Here is a 19,791-nt window from a genome sequence, read left to right as displayed (position 1 = left end):
TTCAATGGGAACGTTGTCCCCTGTTCTCAGTTTAGTCTAATGCCATAGGTATACTTCTGAAACAAATGTAAACCAGTTTTATTTTGTTTGAGGGGCAGGGGGGAGGTACAGTATGCAAGTTCTATGTAAACATGCTAACCATGAGGTTAGGCATGTGTTTCGCTTCTTGTACTACAACTGTTTCTTTCTTTTCTTTTCTTTTCTTTTTTTTTTTTTTTTTTAATTCAAATAAAACTGGTTTGTTTATTTCACAAATATACCTGTGACATTTAGACTAAACCAGGGATGGGGAACAAGTTTCCTATTGATAAAAAGCAGTTTATTAAGACAAAATTTAAATTATTACAATACTTAGTCCAATTTTGTCAAATTTCAGCAAAATTAGCCTAAACCTAAAAATAAGTAAGTTAGATCCCAGAGTGCCTTTAAATAAAAACTCTGTATATAGATTACTTTATTATATCCTGAGTTAAATTAATTTGCATACTTTTTTATTTGGTATTATAAAATTTATTATTATTGTAAAATATTTGAAATGTTTTACAATATTTTGTAAAAATATTTAATGTTTATTTCAGTAAATTTCAGCCACTCTCTAAACATTTCCTGCACATGTTTATGCTATGGAAAAAAATACATGCTTCTGTGTAATATATGCTTTTATTTTTTATACATATATTTATATTAAAAAAAAAAGGTTTTTCTGTATTCTCAAAAGAAAGTCCCATAGAATATTATTAGACAATTTTTACTTCTTGTCTCACAAGGAGAGACAAGAAAACCTTCAGTAACATAATTTTGAATTTTTTTTTGTCATACATGTTTGCATTGGCAGTTAATTTTTTGTATGTTTCTTTTCTTTAGAGCAGCTACCCATATGCAAAACTTTAGGGGAAAGGGATATAACATGCTATTTCTTTGTCAGATAAAATAGAATGGTGCATATGCTGTTTATTTATGAATATATTTCATAATCTGGATTTCTTATGAGGTATTTCATTACACCACTATTTTAAAATGATATAGATTAATAGAGGTTAGTGAAGCATAAGGGATAGACAGAATGGAAAATGGGTATTATGCTTCTTATCAAAAGCTTTCTAATTTGGACAAGGTCCACTTCCAGATGCTGAAAAGAAAAGAGAGTGAGTACATTACAGGCAGATAAGTGGCAAGGAGTATAATAAGTCTTTACTGGCAACTTCTGTGGCTAAATGATTGTGTCTTGTTATGGAGGACTTCAGTTTCCACCTACTTTCTGGAATTCAGGGATTTTATTTCAGCATATTAAAGAGAATATAAGGGGGTATGAATATCTTTGACTTGGTATTCATCAAAGAACCAAACACTACCATAAATATTAAAAAAACAGGGGACTGGCTGTATTTTCAATGCATCTTACTTCTACAATAAATTAATTCATTCCAGAAGTAAGAAACAATGCAAAGAATGTGTAGGAATGGCTTTTGGAATAAGTTTAGAGGAAAGTATAATTAGCTGTACAGCATTATCCAGTAGTTATGTGGGCAAAATTTAAGATGACAAGTTGGGTGAAATTTGTCTGCAGTATAGCCCAGTTAGTGTTCCAAAAAACATGAAATAAGAGCTGTATAATATGTTCAAAAGAGCAGTGAAAACTGTGATTAAAAAAAAAAAAAAAAAATTTACACTGGGTGGAGATTTAAATAACAGAGGAAATAACAATTACATACATAGAGATATTTTAGGTAAATTTGGAGAGAAGGGTAAACCCAACAATGGTAAAGGCTAAAAGCCACATACTCTTTGCAAACACAGTATTTCAGCGTAACAACAGCTACAAGTTATAAATGGAAGTGTATGAGAAAAGCCAGAAAAGCATAGTTGACCATATCATTACAGAAAAGAATCCTACACAATTAACTGAAGATTTGGGTTGGCCAAGATTTTTGCAGTTCCGGCAAATGCTAAGTTTTTATTTATATTTAGTCGTTTTATTGACTTAATTGTTATGCTAAATTATTTTCTATAAGTAGCTTTATAGTTCTAGTCAAGCTCCATAGTTTATTTTGAATTTAGATAGCGATTTTGAAAGTTAATACTTAGTGTCCGTAGATTTTATATTCGTAACTTGCCGCTATTGTTATACGATACAGAATAGTGTAACGTAAATTCTGAACTTCATAGCATAAGGTTTAACGTAAAACTAGATAGAAAAATACTTAGCACTGTATTAGAAATCCATTAGATTAGTATAGTATTATCAATTAATCAGCAAAATTTATTAATCTTACTAAATTTCATTGTTAATTAAATTATACTTAAACGGAATCATGACCCAGACAAGAGCAGCAAAGTAACAGGAGTGCTGTGGCTCAAGGGAGAACTGCAGGGGTTGAATCTGCAACGCATCACAGTCTAAAAAAAAATGTGTGAAACGTTTGCAGACTTTTCTAGAACAGGACATGATCTAGCCAAGGAGGATGTCTTTGTGTGCGTGCTAAGTGTATAGACTGTGAAGAAATTACGTGCCAACTCAGTGTTCTGTTGGGTGTCTATGAGAGTTTGAGGTATAGGGTAGATGCCCTCGAAGAAATTAATATGAGGGGCCCATCAAGCTCTCAGCTGCCCAACTCAACACCAGAGCTCACTCCAGTGCATCAGGCAATACAGCGGCAATCTCCAAATTATTGTGGGTGATTCTATTGTCTGGGAGACTGGGAATATATTATACAAAAAGGATAGGTGGAACATGACCAGGGTATGTCTGCCAGGGGGAAAAAGTTGATGACGTTGTAGAGTAGATATCTTTTAATGGCACAAATCAACATGTACACAGTTGTGTACATGTTGGCATTGATGCCATTAAGAGTAGATCTGCAGATTTACTTAACAAATACAGGTCAAGTCTGAAAAATAGTTGCGAATCAGGGTTAAATTTGAAAGTGTCTGCAATTCTGCCCAGACATGATAGGAATGATAGGAGGTAGTATATGATGAGAGCCTTGTCAATCAATTTTATCCTGGAGAGAATGGGGTAGAATTTTTTTCAGCATGGTCTGTGCTTGCTAACAGGAGAGACTGCTTCTACAGGATAGGATACACTTAAATAGAAAGGGTGCAAGAATATTTGTTAATGCTATCCACGCAGTGTTAAGTGGGTTGGAAAACTGTTAGCTTGGGGGAATTCACAGACTAAAAGATTAATAGTATTCGCAAGCAGAGGTGAAAGCGATTCTTGCACTGTGTCTATTGTAGTGAGCAGCAGCCTAGAGAACAAGTTGCTGGGGATTTCAAGAGCTGCTGGGAGTCATCATGGAACAAATAAATACATGGGTTGTGTTAGGGTAACTAAGAGTAAGAATATTGGTGTACATGCATGTATACTTGCATGTACACCAACTCTACAAGTATAGTAAATAAAATTTGAAATAAATTTGAAGTGCTGATCAAGACTTCAAAGGCAGATACTGTTGGGATATCAGAGAGATGGTATCACACAGATAATAAGCAGTGCAGAATTGGAATTTAGGAAGTACAATGTGTACAGAAAGAAGGAAGGGAGAGGGGTTATGCTGTTAAGAAACACAAAATCTAAGGAAGTGCATCCAGCTAACATGGGTGGACAGGGCAATGTTGAGTCTGTTTAGTGTGACATAAACACTGGGAAAGGGAAAATGAGAGTAGGAGTGTGTTATAGGCCATCAGAGTTTGTTGTACTCTGATGAGTACAACAAACAGTTGTGCAGAGAAATAGAGTGGGCCAGTAAATCAGAATGTCTTGTAATGGGGGATTTTAACTTTCCAGATATTGACTGAAACTTGTGGGATGGTCACTTGCATGTTAGCAAGGCTTTTGTGGATTTATTGGAGGATTGTTTTCTACAGCAACATGTTTGAGGCACAACCAGAGGGAATAATACTCTTGATCTGATTATCAGCAGTGATTATTCATGCATTAAGAATTTGCAGATAAAGGAACCACTAGGTGACAGTGACAGAATTTGTAGTGAAAGTGTACTGATGTGGGATTTACTTAAAGATGTAACTACCATCAAGGGTAAAGGGAAGGGTTTTTGTTTTCGTAAAGTGACTACAGTGGTCTCAGACAGTTTTTAAATTCTATACAGTGGGATAAACTGATGATGATGTTACCAATGGTGAATTCCAAATGGGAAGCCTTCAGGGATTACTCTTGGAGTCTACAAGGCTTTTCATACCAACTAAGAAATACTGTTCAACGTTCAGGCCTAAACGGCTATCGGATGAATTAATGAGGATTGTGCATGGGATGCATATAAATTATCAGGTGACACAGAAGCCTATTGCAAATATAAGCTAGTCTGTATTCAAGTCACAAGGAGTCTGTAATCAAGCAAGTCATCAAAGCGAAGGCAGATTACGACAAATCTTTGGCAAATGCGCAAAGAAAAACAGCAAAGAGTTCTTTACTTATGTAAACTCAAAGGAAGGGGAAGAATCAGATTGGTCCACTTAACATAGATGGTTCGACTATTAATGATCCTGCTCAAGTAGTTGATAAACTGAATGAGTATTCTGCATCTACATTAACACATGAGGAGTTATTCAAGGAGAGGAATGCCAGAAGTTTATCAAACCCTAACAGGGAGCTAAGTGATTTTGTAATAACTGAGAGCAAAGGGGAGGATAAATTTTTGAAGATAAACATAAAAAAGGCACCTCGGGCAGATGAAATCTATCCAGTTATATTGAAGGAGGCAGCAAGGAAAGTAAGCAAACCCTTAGCCATAATTATGAGCGCATCCTTAGAGGCAGGGGAGGTCCCCATGGACTGGAGATGTGCAAATGTGTCCCCAATTCACAAAGGGGATGCAAAGGGTAGCACAAATAATTATAGACCTGTTAGTTTAACTTCTGTTCTGGGGAAAATAATGGAGTCATTGGTTAAAGAGGTGATACAGGATCACACAGACAGACTGCAGTAATAGTTCAGTCACCGCATGTGTTTGTTAAGGGGAAGTCTTGTCTGATCAATTTGATTGGATACTACGATGTGGTCACAAAGGAACTGGATGCAAAAAATAATTTTGGTATCATATACTTGGATTTCAGGAAAGCTTTTGAGATGGCTGTACATGGAAGACTGCTGTACAAATTGAAGTGGTATGGCATTAAGGGTAAGTTGTTGCAATGGATAAAGGGATGGTTGAGTGGGAGATGGCGGAGAGTGGTAATAAATGGACACTGCTCTACATGGAGTAATGTTATTATTGGAGTTTCCCAGGGTTTGGTGCTCACCCCATTGTTGTTTTGTGTATATATCAATGATATATTGATGAAGGTATATCCCACTTAATGTCCAAGTTTGCAGATGATACAAAGGTTGGCAGGGTTGTTAATGACACTAAAGACATTATGCTACTGCAGCAGGTTCTAGAAAAGTTGGGCAGATGGGCTGAGAAGTGGCAAGTGAAGTTTAACATTGACAAATGCAAAGTACTGCATATGGGTAGCAGTAACCCAAGAGAAATGTACCAACTGTGTGGTACTACACTCAGGGAGGCAGAGAATGAAGATCTGGGAGTAATTGCACAGTCATATATGAAGTTCCCTGAGCAGTGCAGATTGCTGCCAGAGCAGGTCATGGTGTTTTGTCAATGATATAGAAATTTTGCTAGCAGCGACAGGGAAAGGAGGTGATTATTGCTTTGTATAAGGCAATGGTCAGGCCACACCTTAGAGTACTGCGTACAGGTCTCGAGGCCTCATTTTAGGAAGGATGTAGAGTTGCTAGAATGAGCACAGAGAAGGACAAGAAGATTAGTGAGATGAACAAAGGGGTGCGCTTACAAAGAAAGGCTTAAGTTCTGCAAGTTGCAGCATCTGGAGATTAAGCACTTGATCAGATATACTTCGATCAGATATACTTCGATCAGATCACCCTTCAAGGTGATCTGATCGAGGTGTATAAGGCCTTGAATGGTTTGAGCAGGCTCAATTCTGACGGGATACTTCCGCTTGCTCAGATTAAGAACCTGAGGGGGCATAGATTCAAACCGAGGAAAGACAGTTGCAGAATAGATGTGCAGAAGTTTGCCTCTAAACAGTGAGTAGTTGATTGCTGGAACAGACTTCCAACTGTTGTTGTTGTGGAAGTTGATAGCTCAAATAAATTTAAGGCTGAACTAGACAAACATTTGGAGTGACTGGATGGGTGAAATGGGAAGGTTTTTTTTTTGGTTGATGCTGTATAAACTTGCTTTCTTGCATCACATGCCTCAACTAATGCCAATGCTATGTAGGGGCATATAGAGTATTTCAGACTGGAACTGACCATGATTGAGTATTTATAAAATTAAATATGAAAATTAGTACCAAAAATAAGCATTGGGAAAAAAAGAGTTATGAGAACAAAAATTGAAAAGTTCTCTGATTTGCCAATAACTTTAAACACAGAAATGTTCTTAATGAAAAGTTACATGGCCTATTCCCCTGATGATAATAAGACTTTAGATGAAAAGAATGGCAAAAATTTCAGAACTTTAATGGATTCTGCAAAAGATTTGTCAGGCGAGGGTCTATAAACACAGGAAATTCAAAATACCATGGTGAACTCAAAATGATGCAGTTTGATAATATAAAAAATATATGAAATTGTTGGCAAATAAAACTAATAAATGTATATTGGAATATGAAAAAAAGTACAAGGGATAAGATACAATGTAAAAGAGGCAAAAGAAAAATATTCGGAAGATTTTGAAGATGAAGACAAGTATCAGGAAGTGAGATGTTTCTGATTTTAATTAAAAAATATCTTGGGAAGGAGACCATAACTAACGTAATCAAAAATAGCAAGGGCAGAGTTTAAAACGGATTTGTACTACCATTGTGACCCATTTGATATAAAAGACATAGATGATGATGATTATGAAATGTACAACTGTTTTCTCCTAAGTTCACTATTTCTGTATTTTTTGTCCAAATCAACAGGTATGTTTATAACATGAAAGAAGTCCCATTTAACAGAGTTGCATAAATGAAGATAAGTGTAATAATTGTTACAACAATGTTCAAAGAACTGATATTTTAATTTTTTTAAAAGTTCAATACATTGTCAAAGAGTTTATTTCATATTGTTATTTATGATATGCTAAGTAGTCAGTTCTGAGCCAAAATTTTCTTTACCAATATGCAGTACAGTACTTTCACTTACTGCTTAAGGCTAGTGAATTAACTTTAAATAGCTACCTCAATTATGTAATTTTAAGAACATTAAAAATTACATTAAAAGTAATTAAATTATTTAAAGGAATTTCGTATTTAAAAAATTATGACTCAGGAGATTTTGACACTCTGTCTGAGAACCCTGCCCTGAGACCAGGCTGAGGGTACATTGGCAAGTGGTAGTCGTGGTATGCTAAATAGTTTCTCAATTGTATTTCAATGTCATTCTTATATTCAAGATCTTCAAAGTAGGTTTTCAACTCTGCTTTGCTTTGAGGAGTAAACTGGAATAAACACGAGAAATAAACATAAGATGGGCATAAACAGAAATAGACCATTATCTTATTGAAAGTGCTTTAAATTTTTACTCCTCTGAACTATTTATTGCAGATGAAAAGGCTGGTATGGAAATAAGATGTGGAATATATCAGTTGTGTTCATTTAGAATATTTCATATGGCAGTTATTAAAATCAATGTAGCCACCATTTGAATATAGAACCATTATGCTATCAAGTTCTGCTGCATTAAAATTTTTCTACAATGATATGGTGTCACATTATATCTATACTAACTACATTGGTGTCAAAGAAAGTGCATTTCACATTTTTTTTGCGATGGTATGTTATATTAATGACTAGCATCACAAATAGAAATATAAACAAAAGATATTTATTAATAGTTAAGGCAAAGCTAAGTAATCTTTGACAGGTGCTCTCAAAATATTCCAAAATGAGCATTATACAACAGTTTTGGTAAACACAACAATTATGGCTGAAATGTTATCAGAAGCTCTCAGTTTGCTTCAGTTTATCATTTTAAACGGAAAACAAAATGAAAATTTCACCAGGTGCAAACTAATATTTAGTTGAATCGCCTCTAGCCCTGATGACAGCAGCACACCGTCGAGGAATTGACAAGATCAATTTCTGAAGGAAGATATCAACTGATGGTTTGTGGTTCCAAACATGAATTATGGCTTCCTGAAGTTCATGAAGGGTTTTTGGTTTCTTTCTGGCAACTGCAGATTCCACACGATGCCAACAGTTCTCTATAGGATTCAGGTCCAGGCTGTTTCCTGGCCAGCTAAGAGTTGTAATGGACCGTTCTTCCAACCATTTTTTCACCTGTAACAAATGTAAACACATTACTGTCGAACCTCTAATGCAGAAATGAAGCTAAAGTAACTACAGAAGTGCCTACTTACACTTTTCGCTTGATGACAAGGAGCAGAGTCGTCCCGAAAGATGCAGTTACTCGGCAGGTTGAAATGGTCTGTAATGGTTGTCAGAAATTTTCCTTCCAATATAGCCAGGTATCCATTGGCATTTATGGAACCTTTTATAAACTGCAGGTGACCTACTCTGTGATACAAAATGCACCCCCATATCATTTGGCTGGTAGGGAATTTCACTGTAGACACCATACGGTCTGGATGGTATTCTTCACCACGTCTGTAGCGAATCGTTTGTCTCCCATCAGAGCCATGCAGGTTGAATTTCTTCTCATATGAGAAAAAAACTGACTTCCCTGCTTGGGGGTTCATTTGACATGCTCCTTACACCAAATTAATCGGGCCTTTTTTATTTTTTGTGTGAGGAGGGGCTTCTTCTTAGGACGATGGGCTACAAGTCCATTTTTGAAGAGGCATCTTCTGACTTTTACTGCACTTGCTACCACTCCTGTATGTTCTTCCCATTCTCTTTTCAGCTCAGACGACGAAGCTTTACAGTTTTTAAGGCATAAGTGCTTCAAAACGCAGTCCTGTTTTCATGTAGAGACTTGTTTGCAACTGGTTCCTTTTTTCCTATCAGCAGAACCAGTATTGTTGAGTTTGGAAAGAAATCTACTCACTGTTGACTGATTACAAGACACTATAAGCAATATGATGGGAAGAACATCCTTTGTCACATAAAGCAACAATAGCACTTTCTTTGTGGCATCAACTGCACATAACTTGCCATCCTGACACAAGCAAGGAATAACTGCAACTCTTGCAGAGCATGCTTATATAGCTGAAAGTAACAGCTGATGCAATCTGTAAGAAATATTGCCATTAACTTACACTATTTGGACAACAATTACAATTTTAAGGCATGATGCACCTTCTTTGAATATTATTATCATAGATATAACATGGTCACCAAAGAATTTTCCCAACATAATCATTTTGGAGTCTGCATATGGCAATTGATCAAAATTGCTGGAACAACTAGTCATGTTCACCAACTGCTAGTAAAGCCACAAATCATATTTTTAAATTCTGATAAGTCAAGTGAAGGCAAATTTTTGTAAAGATAAGAGTTATTTAAATGACAAGGGTTATGTTTGATTTAATATTTTTTGGAGCCACATTTATGAACCCCACTAGCACATTTATGAACTTAGCAGTGTGACACATTGGACGGTAATTGAGAAAGCTATTTTAAATTCTGATAATGTCCCTGCATCTTCTGTCCCTACCATTACAACAAACAGAGAATTAAATACATGCTGATCAGATAGAGGACACTAGACTGCAATTTTTAATGTTTATGGAATTATTGAAACAATATGATTGATTTATTGAGAACAGAAAACTATGTAAATGTTATCTTACATGTTGTAGCAGTCTGAATAAGAATGTGACAAAATTATGCTCAACAACAGGCATACTTTATATGCTGATCTCTTAGTAATTCTTTAATGAAGCAAAGAAAACTTAAATACAATCCTTCTAAAATTCAGTACTTCTTGTTTATCATAAAAAAGATCCTGCTACTCCTGTACTAATCTTCATTAATACTCAGATTTTGAAGTGAGATCACATACCTTCATTGGAAATTATCCTAATCTGTCTTGTCATATGCACATAACAGATAATGCCCAAAAAGCTGACTTGTGATGCTATACAATACCAGCTGATAGATAACTCTCATCACTGGTGCAGTGCCACCACATTGCTTAATTCAGGCTTGAAGTGTGAAATCCACGTTTAGCCCCAAGAGCAAAGCCCTGGCATGCATTTCTTCTATCATGCAGTATGAGCTACACTGTGCTGCCACTTTATTAGGTACACCCCTGCTGTGCACACAAATGGTTTCTCCCACAACGTTGCAAGTTGCAAGTCACACGACCACAGTTGTGGATATAAATAGTAGTAGTAGTAGTAGTAGTAGTGGCATGTGATGCAAGAAAGCAAGTGTATGAGCTTATGCAGTATCAGCCAAAAAATAAAAAAAAAAAAAATCACACCATTCCCTCCAAATGCCTGTCCAGTTCCTCCTTAAATTTATTCAACCTATCAACTTCCACAACAACAGATGGAAGTTTGTTCCAGCAATTAACCACCCGCTGGCTAAAGGCAAATTTCCACACATCTATTCTATATCTGTCCTTTCTTAATTTGAATTTATGCCCCCTTAGGTTCGTAATCTGAACAAGTGGAAGGATCCCATCAGAATTCAGCGTGCTCAACCCATTCAAGGCCTTATACACCTCAATCAGATCACCGCGCAGGTGCCTAGTCTCCAGCCACTGCAATTTGCAGAACTTAAGCCTCTCTTGGTAAGAGGATCCCTTCATTTCCCTCGCCAATCTTGTTGCCCTTCTCTGTACACACTCAAGTAAATCTACATCCTTCCTAAAATGAGGCCTCCAGATCTGTACGCAGTACGCAAGACGAGGCCTGACCATTGCCTTATACAAAGGGACAATCACCTCCTTTTCCCTGCTAGCAAAATTCCTATATATCATTGACAAAATCCCATGACCTACCCTGGCAGCCTGTCTGCATTGTTCAGAAAACTTCACATCTGACTGCACAATTACTCCCAGGTCTTTTTCATTTTCTACATTTCTTAGCCTGTCTGCCCAAATTATCTAGATCCTGTTGCAGTAGCACACTGTCATTAACAATCCTGCCAACCTTTGTATCATCTGCAAACTTCGACATTAAGCCTGATATACTTTCATCAATATCATTGATAAATATACAAAACAACAGTAGACCCAACACCGAACCCTGTGGGACTCCACTAATAACATTAGTTTGGTTTGGTTTGGTTTTGGTTTTATTGGCGCATTAGCTACTAAGGCTATAATGCGCCAAGACCATGTCATTTATAAAATAATTTAAACTTTCAGTGACCTAATTAGTTAGGTCACTATGTCAAGAAGTATAAGAAAAATGTAGATTTTATAAACGAGTAAAAATATTTATTGACTTTAAAAATCTAAAAATAGCAGACACATTGTCATTGTCGGATAAAATCTGACTGAGTGTATATGGCTCAGTCAGATGATTAAAAGCGGTAAGACGGATACTGCTAAAAACTGGACATTCGATTAAAATGTGTCTAATTGATAAAACTGTGCCACAAGACTCACACATAGGAGGGTCATCAGCCCTCAGCAAAAATGAATGAGTTAAATGACTGTGTCCTATGCGGGTCCGGGCAAGAACAACTTCCTCCTTACGATTCCTGCGCAGACTAGACTGCCACGGTTCAATTAAAGGCTTTATACGGTATAGTTTATTCCCAGTCTGTCCATTCCACAACTCCTGCCATTGGGAATGTATCTTCTCGTGTATTATTTGCCTGTAGTCTGTATAGGGGACTGACAGGCAGAGATTATTATTAGGGATTGCTGATTTGGCTGCGGTGTCAGCCAAATCATTTCCCCTAATCCCAATGTGGCTGGGAATCCAGCAGAAGCGGATGTCATATTCGCGATCATGGAGAACGTGAATCTTCTGCTGAATGCTAGACAGAACCGGGTGAGGATTATACCTCACGGATATTAAAGCCTGTAACACACTGAGAGAGTCAGAATATAAAATGAACCGTTGGTATTGGCATTCACTAATGTGATCCAAGGCTAACTTTATAGCGTGCAGCTCTGCAGTAAATATGCTGCATTCAGAAGGAATCTGCTCCGAAGTAGTGCTGTCTCTAAAGACAGCAGCAGATCCCACATATGATTCCGCCTTCGAGCCGTCTGTGTAGACTGGCGCGAAGTCAGAATGTTCAGCTCGGTGTGCTGAAAAAAGCTGCAGGTAGACAGACGATGGAGTGTCCGACTTACCCCAATTTCTAAGGGACAAGTCACATGCCGGGACATGAGCATGCCAGGGTGGAAGGGGTTGCTTTGGTGTTTGGGCAACCCTGTCTACCTTTATATTAAGTTCTTTGAGTAGCTCTTGGACACGAATACCAAAAGGACGATTGGCAGTCTTACGGGTGTTGTACAAATTTTCCCATCGCGGCTCAAAAACGGTTAGCCACGTAGGGTGGTCTGGCAGGGATTTCAGTTTTAGAGCGTAGTTTAGAGACAACTGCTTACGTCGAAGCAATAATGGCGGTTCGTTTGCTTCGACGTATAAGCTCTGGACAGGAGATGTGCGATATGCTCCAATAGCGGTACGGAGAGCCAGATGATGGACAGGATCGAGCCAACGAAGTACACTGTCTCTGGCCGAATTGTATACCAGGGACCCGTAATCCAGTCTGGATCGTACAAGTGCACGATAGATGCGTAGTAGGGTGCATCGATCCGCACCCCAAGATGTTGAGGAAAGAGAGCGCAGAATATTTAGCCCTCTTGTGCACTTTGTGCGGAGTTGACGGATGTGATCCAGAAAGGTCAGCTTTTTATCGAATACGAGTCCCAAGAATTTTGTGTCCGCTGCTATTGGAATTACATTTTGTCCGAGCTTTAATTCAGGTTCAGGATGAAGATTACGCTTACGACAAAAGTGTACGCAAACGGTCTTCTCCGGCGAGAACCTGAAGCCATTAGCAAGAGCCCAGGAGTTGAGGCGATCAATAGCTTTCTGCAGTTGTCTTTCAATAACCCTCATGTTGCATGACTGACAAAATATGCTAAAGTCATCAACATAGAGGGCACAGTTTACAGTTGGAGGAAGTTGTTCTGTGATGGAATTCACTTTGATGGCAAAAAGCGTGACACTTAGTACTGATCCTTGTGGTACTCCCTCCTCTTGGCTGAAGGAACGAGAGAGTGAGGATCCCACACGAACTTGGAAGGATCGATTGGCTAAAAAGTTTTTAATAAAAATGGGGAGTTGCCCCCTAAGGCCAAGGCTATGCAGATCTTTCAAGATGCCAAATCTCCAAGTTGTGTCATACGCTTTCTCCATGTCAAAGAACACCGACACCAAGTGTTCACGTTTTAGGAAAGCATCCCGGATGGATGCTTCCAATCTAATAAGATGGTCCAGAGTGGACCGGTTCCTTCGGAAGCCGCACTGTATGTTGGAGAGAAGGTCATTTGATTCTAAGTACCATATTAAACGAGAATTAACCATTCTCTCCAGGATTTTGCACAGACAGCTAGTCAGAGCAATAGGACGATAGTTGGTGGTGACTTTTGGATCCTTTCCTGGCTTAGGGAAGGCAAGAACGATTGCCTTTCGCCAGGAATCCGGAAACTGCCCTTCAGTAAAGATTCTGTTATACAGAAAGAGCAGACAATCCATAGATTTTGGTGAAAGATGTTTAATCATGTCGTAATGGATGCCATCTGGTCCAGCAGCACTTGCTTTGGAAAGAGCGAGGGCTCTTTTCAGTTCCTGAATAGTAAAATCCCCGTTGTAGGGATAGAGGCCCTTGGACTTAAAATTAAGTGCTTCTCTTTCCAGTTTATGTTTCAGGACCAGGAACTCTGGGGAGTATGAGGATGTTGCGGAGATGTTGGAGAATGTTTCCCCAAGAGCATTGGCTATTGCAGTTGGATCTGCAATAGCGCATCCATTATAATCTAAGATTGAAGAAGGGTGGGATGTATATTTTCCCTTCATTTTCCGGATTTTATCCCAGACTACCTTAGAGTTGGTAGACTGGTTAATAGATGATGTAAAACGGATCCACGATTCCTTTTGACTCTGACGACGGATGTAGCGTGCTTTGGCTCGTGCACGTTTGAAGGCTATAAGGTTGTTCGTGGTAGGATATCGGCGAAATATCCCCCACGCTTTGTTTTGAGCCTTTTTGGCTGCTGTGCATTGTGAATTCCACCAAGGTTTGGGAAATGGTGGAAACCGGGCTGATGTTTTTGGGACAGCAGTAGCAGCTGCGTGGACAATGATTTCTGTGATGTACGTTACTGCGTCATTGATAGGCTCCTGACTGACTGTACTGAGTTCAAAATTTGCCTGATGTTGGAAGGCAGTCCAGTCAGCCTGATCAAACTTCCACCGTGGTAACCTAAAAGGAAGACACGGTCTCCCACTGTGTAACAAGGTTATCACAGGGAAGTGATCACTTCCGTATGGATTCTCCTCCACTTCCCAGGTGAGTGAAGGGAGTAGAGAAGGGGAGCAGATAGAGAGATCAATGGCAGAAAAAGTACGGGTAGGCATATGGAAGAAGGTGTTTGTTCCAGTATTTAGAAGGGAAAGGTCATTGTCATTGAGCATACGCTCTATGACTCGTCCCCTTCCGTTGATGTTAGCACTACCCCACAAGGTGTTATGTCCGTTAAAATCCCCGAGAAGTAAGGAAGGGGGAGGCAGCTGCGTTAGAAGATCATCAAGGTCTGCCTGGGAGATGTCAGTCCCAGGTGGCAAATAAATAGAGCAGACCGTTATTAAAAATCCCACTGTAAGGCGAATTGCAACAGCCTCTATGCTGGTTGTAATTAGCAAGGGCTGAACTGGGGTCTGATTACCCACAAGGATAGCCACTCCTCCATGAGCAGGACCATCCGCAATTCTATCCTTACGAAAGATTGTGATGTTATGCAGGGTGGGATCATCATTTGCCTTTAGATAAGTCTCCTGCAAGCAAAAGCAAACTGGCTCGTGCTTTTGCAGGAGGGCCTTGATGTCATCAGTATTTCGCCGGAATCCACGACAATTCCATTGTAGGAATTTAGCCATTATTTTGGCTTGGTGGGTCCATCAGGCGGCTTCCGAGGTGCTGAGGGCTTACTTTTATCAGTCTTGGCTTTGTCTTTTTTGGGGAAGAATGGACGATGTCCCGTGTCCATTTCTTCCTCCGCAAAGAGTTCCAAGACTGATTCATCCTGTACCTCCTTGTTCTCTACATCCATTGTTTCTGGTATTACGGGTGACTCTTCAGAACGTTTTTGCTCTTTTTTACCACTTGGTTTTGGTAGTGGTGGAGCACTAGGAGGTACGGATATAGGAGTGGCAACTGATTGTGTTTTTTTGGTGGGCTTTTGTGAATTTAATAAATAGCGTGCAATCGGAGTGAATGACTCTTTCGGTGGTATAGTCATCTCAGTTTGAGTACCGATAGTGCACTTGGCAGAAACCTTCTGAGCATAGGAAGGTTTCCCGCTATTTATTGGTTCGATACGTTTTCTGGCCTCTGGGTAGGAGATATTCAGCTCTGTTTTCAGTTTTTGGATTTCTTTTTCATCCTTCCACCGCTGGCATGCTCGAGAATAGGCGGGGTGCTCTCCTTGGCAATTAATACAGATCGGTTTTGAAGCTGAACATTCCTTGCTCTCGTGGTCTTTAACACCACATCGAGCACAGGCAGGGTTACCACGACAAGATGTTTGTGAGTGGCCGTATTTTTGGCATCTAAAACACCTCAGTGGGTTTGGGATGTAAATCCTCACTGGGCAGTTTAGATAGCCTGCCTTGATGGAACTTGGAGGCCTTGGGGTATTGAACGTGAGGATAAGAACTCGGGTAGGGACGAGATTCCCATCCTTTCGTATCGATATTCTTTTCACAGCTGTCACTCCTTGGTCTTTCAATTCAGAGCAGATCTCTTCTTCAGAAACATGAAGAAGGTCCCACTCTGATATAACACCACGTGAAGAGTTCAGAGTTTTGTGGGGGGTTACGGTGATAGGTATTCCCCCTATGGATGTAGAGTTTAAGAATTTTTCAGCTTGTTTTGTGCTGGAAGCTTCAACTAAAAGATCGCCAGAACGCAGTCGTTTAACGGATTTTGGTGACCCTGCCAACCCTTCTAATCCTTTCTGGATAAAGAAGGGTGACATCTTTCCAATTGACTGTTCTCCGATGGAATGGAGAATGAGGAAGAGCGGTGTCACTGATGGTGTTGGTGTATCCTCAGTTCTGGCTCTTTTTGCAGAGGTGTTTTCTTTTTCATCTTCTCGATTAGGTAGGGGCCTTGTTGGGGCCCCAGAAGAAAGGGGATTTAAATTACTCATATGAGTAAAGAGAAAATGTCTGATGCCTAAGTACCTCACCCACCACGGAGCCCTACGAGGGGACGCCCACTCGTGAACTAGCAGGTACTGCGTACACGAATGGGACGCCGAGTTCGCTTAGAACACCATACCCACGTTACCAATAAGTCTTTATCCCGTCCCAGGACCATAGGGAGGGAGACTTATTGGAACGCAGTTGACCCTAGCAGTATAAAACCACCCGCCGATTGATCCCAGTCGGGCCGGTCCGGGACCACCCGTCTTGTCGAAGCAGGGGCCAAAGTGGTGTATTGAAGCTGGGCCCCTCAACCACCAGGATCCCCCTTTCCGCTTCCACGGGTCGCGGCGCACGGCTGCACACGCCGGATTTCAAAGATGTAACCCTGAAACCAAGGTATGGGCGTTAGATCCCAGTGATGCTAATCTGGAAACCCAGCAGCGTCACTGGGAGGTCCCCTCACCACGTACAGGTGCCCACGTTGAGGGGTATAACATTAGTCCACGAAGGGCAGAACCCATTGATTACCACCCTCTGTCTTCTCCCCCTTAACCATCCTTTTATCCACTGTAGCAACTTACCCTTAATACCATTCTGCTCCAATTTGTACAATAGTCTTCCATGCGCAACAATGTCAAAAGCTTTCCTGAAATCCAAATATATGATATCAAAATTATTTTTTGCATCTATTTCCTTTGTAACCACATCATAATATCCTATCAAATTTGTCAGACAAGACTTTCCCTTAACAAACCCATGCTGTGTCTGAATTATTGCTGCAGTCTTGTCTAGATGATCCAGCAATGCATCTTTAACCGGTGATTCCATTATTTTACCCGGAACAGAAGTTAAACTAACTGGTGACACGAGTAGTCTATAATTACTTGTGTCACCCTTTGATATCCCCAGAATGTATCCCCAGTTCACCCTGTGAACTGGGGATACATTTGCACATCTCCAGTCTGTGGGAACCTCCCCTGAGTCCAAGGATGCTTTCATAATTATGGCTAAGGGTTAGCTAAATTCAGCAGAACAACCTTTCTAGTATCAGTTAAGCGTACAAACCGTAGCAAAAATGGGGAAAAGGAGTGATCTAATGGACTTCGAACATGGCATGGTATTGGTGCAAGACAAGCTGGACAAAGCATCTCTGAAATGGCAGTTCTGAACTTTTCATGCACCACAGTTTCAAGCGTGTATCGAGAATGGTGCAATGAACCGAAAACATTCCCTCAATGGCACTTCTGTGGAAGAAAATCGCTTGTTGATGAGAGAGGTCAGAGGAGGATGGCTAGAATTGCAGAAGCAAACAGACGGGTCACAATGTCACACATCACGTCAGAATACAACCTTGGTGCACAGAACCATGGCTAGAATTGTGCAAGCAAACAGAGAGGCCACAATGTCGCACATCACATCAGAACACAACCTTGGTGCGCAGAACAAAATATCGCAATGGACCACTAGTTGCACTTTGTCGGGAATGGGCTACAACAGTCGACAGCCACATCATATACCTTTGTTATCAATGAAGAACAAGAGAGCACGCCTCCTGTGGGCACAGCAACACCAGCACTGGACTATCGAGGATTGGAAAACAGTTGCTTGGTCTGACGAGTCAAAGTTCCTGGTGCATCATGTTGATGGAAGGCTCAGAATTTGAAAAAACAACATGAAGCCATGGACCCATCATGTCTGACGAATACTGTGCAAGGTGGTGGGAGCAGTGTTATGGTGTGGGGAATGTTTTTTTGGCACACGTTGAGTCCATTGATACCCATAGATTCACGTCTGAATGCCACATCATACCTAAACATTGTTGCTGACCAAGTACATCTGTTCATGTTGACAGTTTATCCTCAGTCAGATGGTTACATCCAGCAGGATACTGCACTGGTACACAAAGCCCAAATCACTATGGAATGGTTCCAGGAACGTGACAATGACTTTTCTTTGCTGCAGTGGCCCACTCAGTCCACGGATCTCAATCCTACTGAACATCTTTGGGATGAGTTGGAAAGGGCTGTTCGCTGCAGGCCTACACCTCTGTCGAATCTCAAGGAACTGCATAACACACTCATGTCTGCATGGCACTCCATTCCTGCACAACGTTTTCAGCATCTTGTTCAATCCATGCCTAGACAAATTCAGGTTGTTTTGAAGGCTAAAGGAGGCTCAACACACTACTAGGTAGATGTACCTAATATTGTTTTTGCATCCCTCTAATAATTTTGTCTGGTCCTTCTCTACTCCTCACTTCAACAACACCAGCTGGAAGTGTGTTCCAATAATTAATTAGTCTCTGGCTGAAAGCATTTCAGATAACAGTAATAGAGGCATGTGATGCAAGAAAACAAGCGTATGAACTTATGTAGCATCAGCCAAAAAAAAAAAAAAAAAATTCACACAACTCTTCCCTCTAAATGTTTGTCTAGTTCCTCCTTGAATTTATTTAAGGAGGCTATTAACTTCCACAACGACAGATGGAAGTTTGTTCAAGCAATTAACCACCTGCTGGCTAAAGGCAAATTTACGCACATCTATTCTACAACTGTCTTTCCTCAATTTGAATTTATGCCCCTTAGGTTCTGGGAATTCAGCATGTTCAACCCATTCAAGGCCTTATACACCTCAATCAGATCACCTTGCAGGTGCCTAGTCTCCAGCTGCTGCAATTTGCAGAACTTAAGCCTCTCTTGGTAAGAGGGATGATGAAGGGATCCTCCATTCCCCTCACCAATCTTGTTGCCTTTCTCTGTATACGCTCAAGCAAATCTACATCCTTCCTAAAATGAGGCCTCCAGACCTGTACGCAGTACTCAAGGCGTGGCCTGACCATTGCCTTATACAAAGGGACAATCACCTCCTTTTCCCTGCTAGCAAAATTACTGTATATCATTGACAAAACCCCATGACCTGCTCTTGCAGCCTGTCTGCATTACTCAGAAAACTTCATATCTGACTGCACAATTACTCCCAGGTCTTTTTCATTTTCTACCACCCTAAGTGTAGTACCACAGTTGGTACATTACTCTGGGGTTACTTCCACCCATATGCAATACTTTGCATTTGTCAAGGTTAAACTTCAGTTGCCACTTCTCAGCCTATCTGCTCAAATTTTCTAGATCCTGTTGCAGTAGCACACTGCCATTACTGTCATTAACAACCCTGCCAACCTTTGTATCATCTGCAAACTTTGACTCTAAACCTGATATACCTTCATCAGTATCACTGATAAATATACAAAACAACATTTGCCCAACACTGAATCCTGTGGCACTCCACTAATAACATTAGTCCACGAGGAGTAGCGTCCGTTGATTACCACCCTCTGTTTTCTTCCACTTAACCACCCTTTTATCCATTGTAGCAACTTACCCTTAATACCATTTTGTACTGCTCAGATTTGTACAGTAGTCTTCCATGTGCAACAGTGCAAAAGGAACTGGATGCA

The 19,791-nt window shown here is 40.0% G+C and overlaps 1 long non-coding RNA gene across 1 annotated transcript in view; it reads right to left on the bottom strand.

The window, feature by feature from the left end:
- Window positions 1-7,289: 7,289 nt before the first annotated feature.
- LOC150084766 (uncharacterized) overlaps window positions 7,290-19,791 on the bottom strand; it is a 53,411-nt gene continuing 40,909 nt past the window's right edge. The window contains exon 4 of the long non-coding RNA XR_016547111.1: window positions 7,290-7,469. This is a non-coding gene — a long non-coding RNA (uncharacterized LOC150084766). The remainder of the gene's footprint in view (window positions 7,470-19,791) is intronic.

Source organism: Mastigoproctus giganteus, chromosome 6 (assembly GCF_048544385.1).
Source record: "Mastigoproctus giganteus isolate SK-2022 chromosome 6, ASM4854438v1, whole genome shotgun sequence".
Taxonomy (NCBI): domain Eukaryota; kingdom Metazoa; phylum Arthropoda; class Arachnida; order Uropygi; family Thelyphonidae; genus Mastigoproctus; species Mastigoproctus giganteus.
Note: the sequence above shows the minus strand (reverse complement) of the source record. Positions and strands in the feature narration are given on the sequence as shown.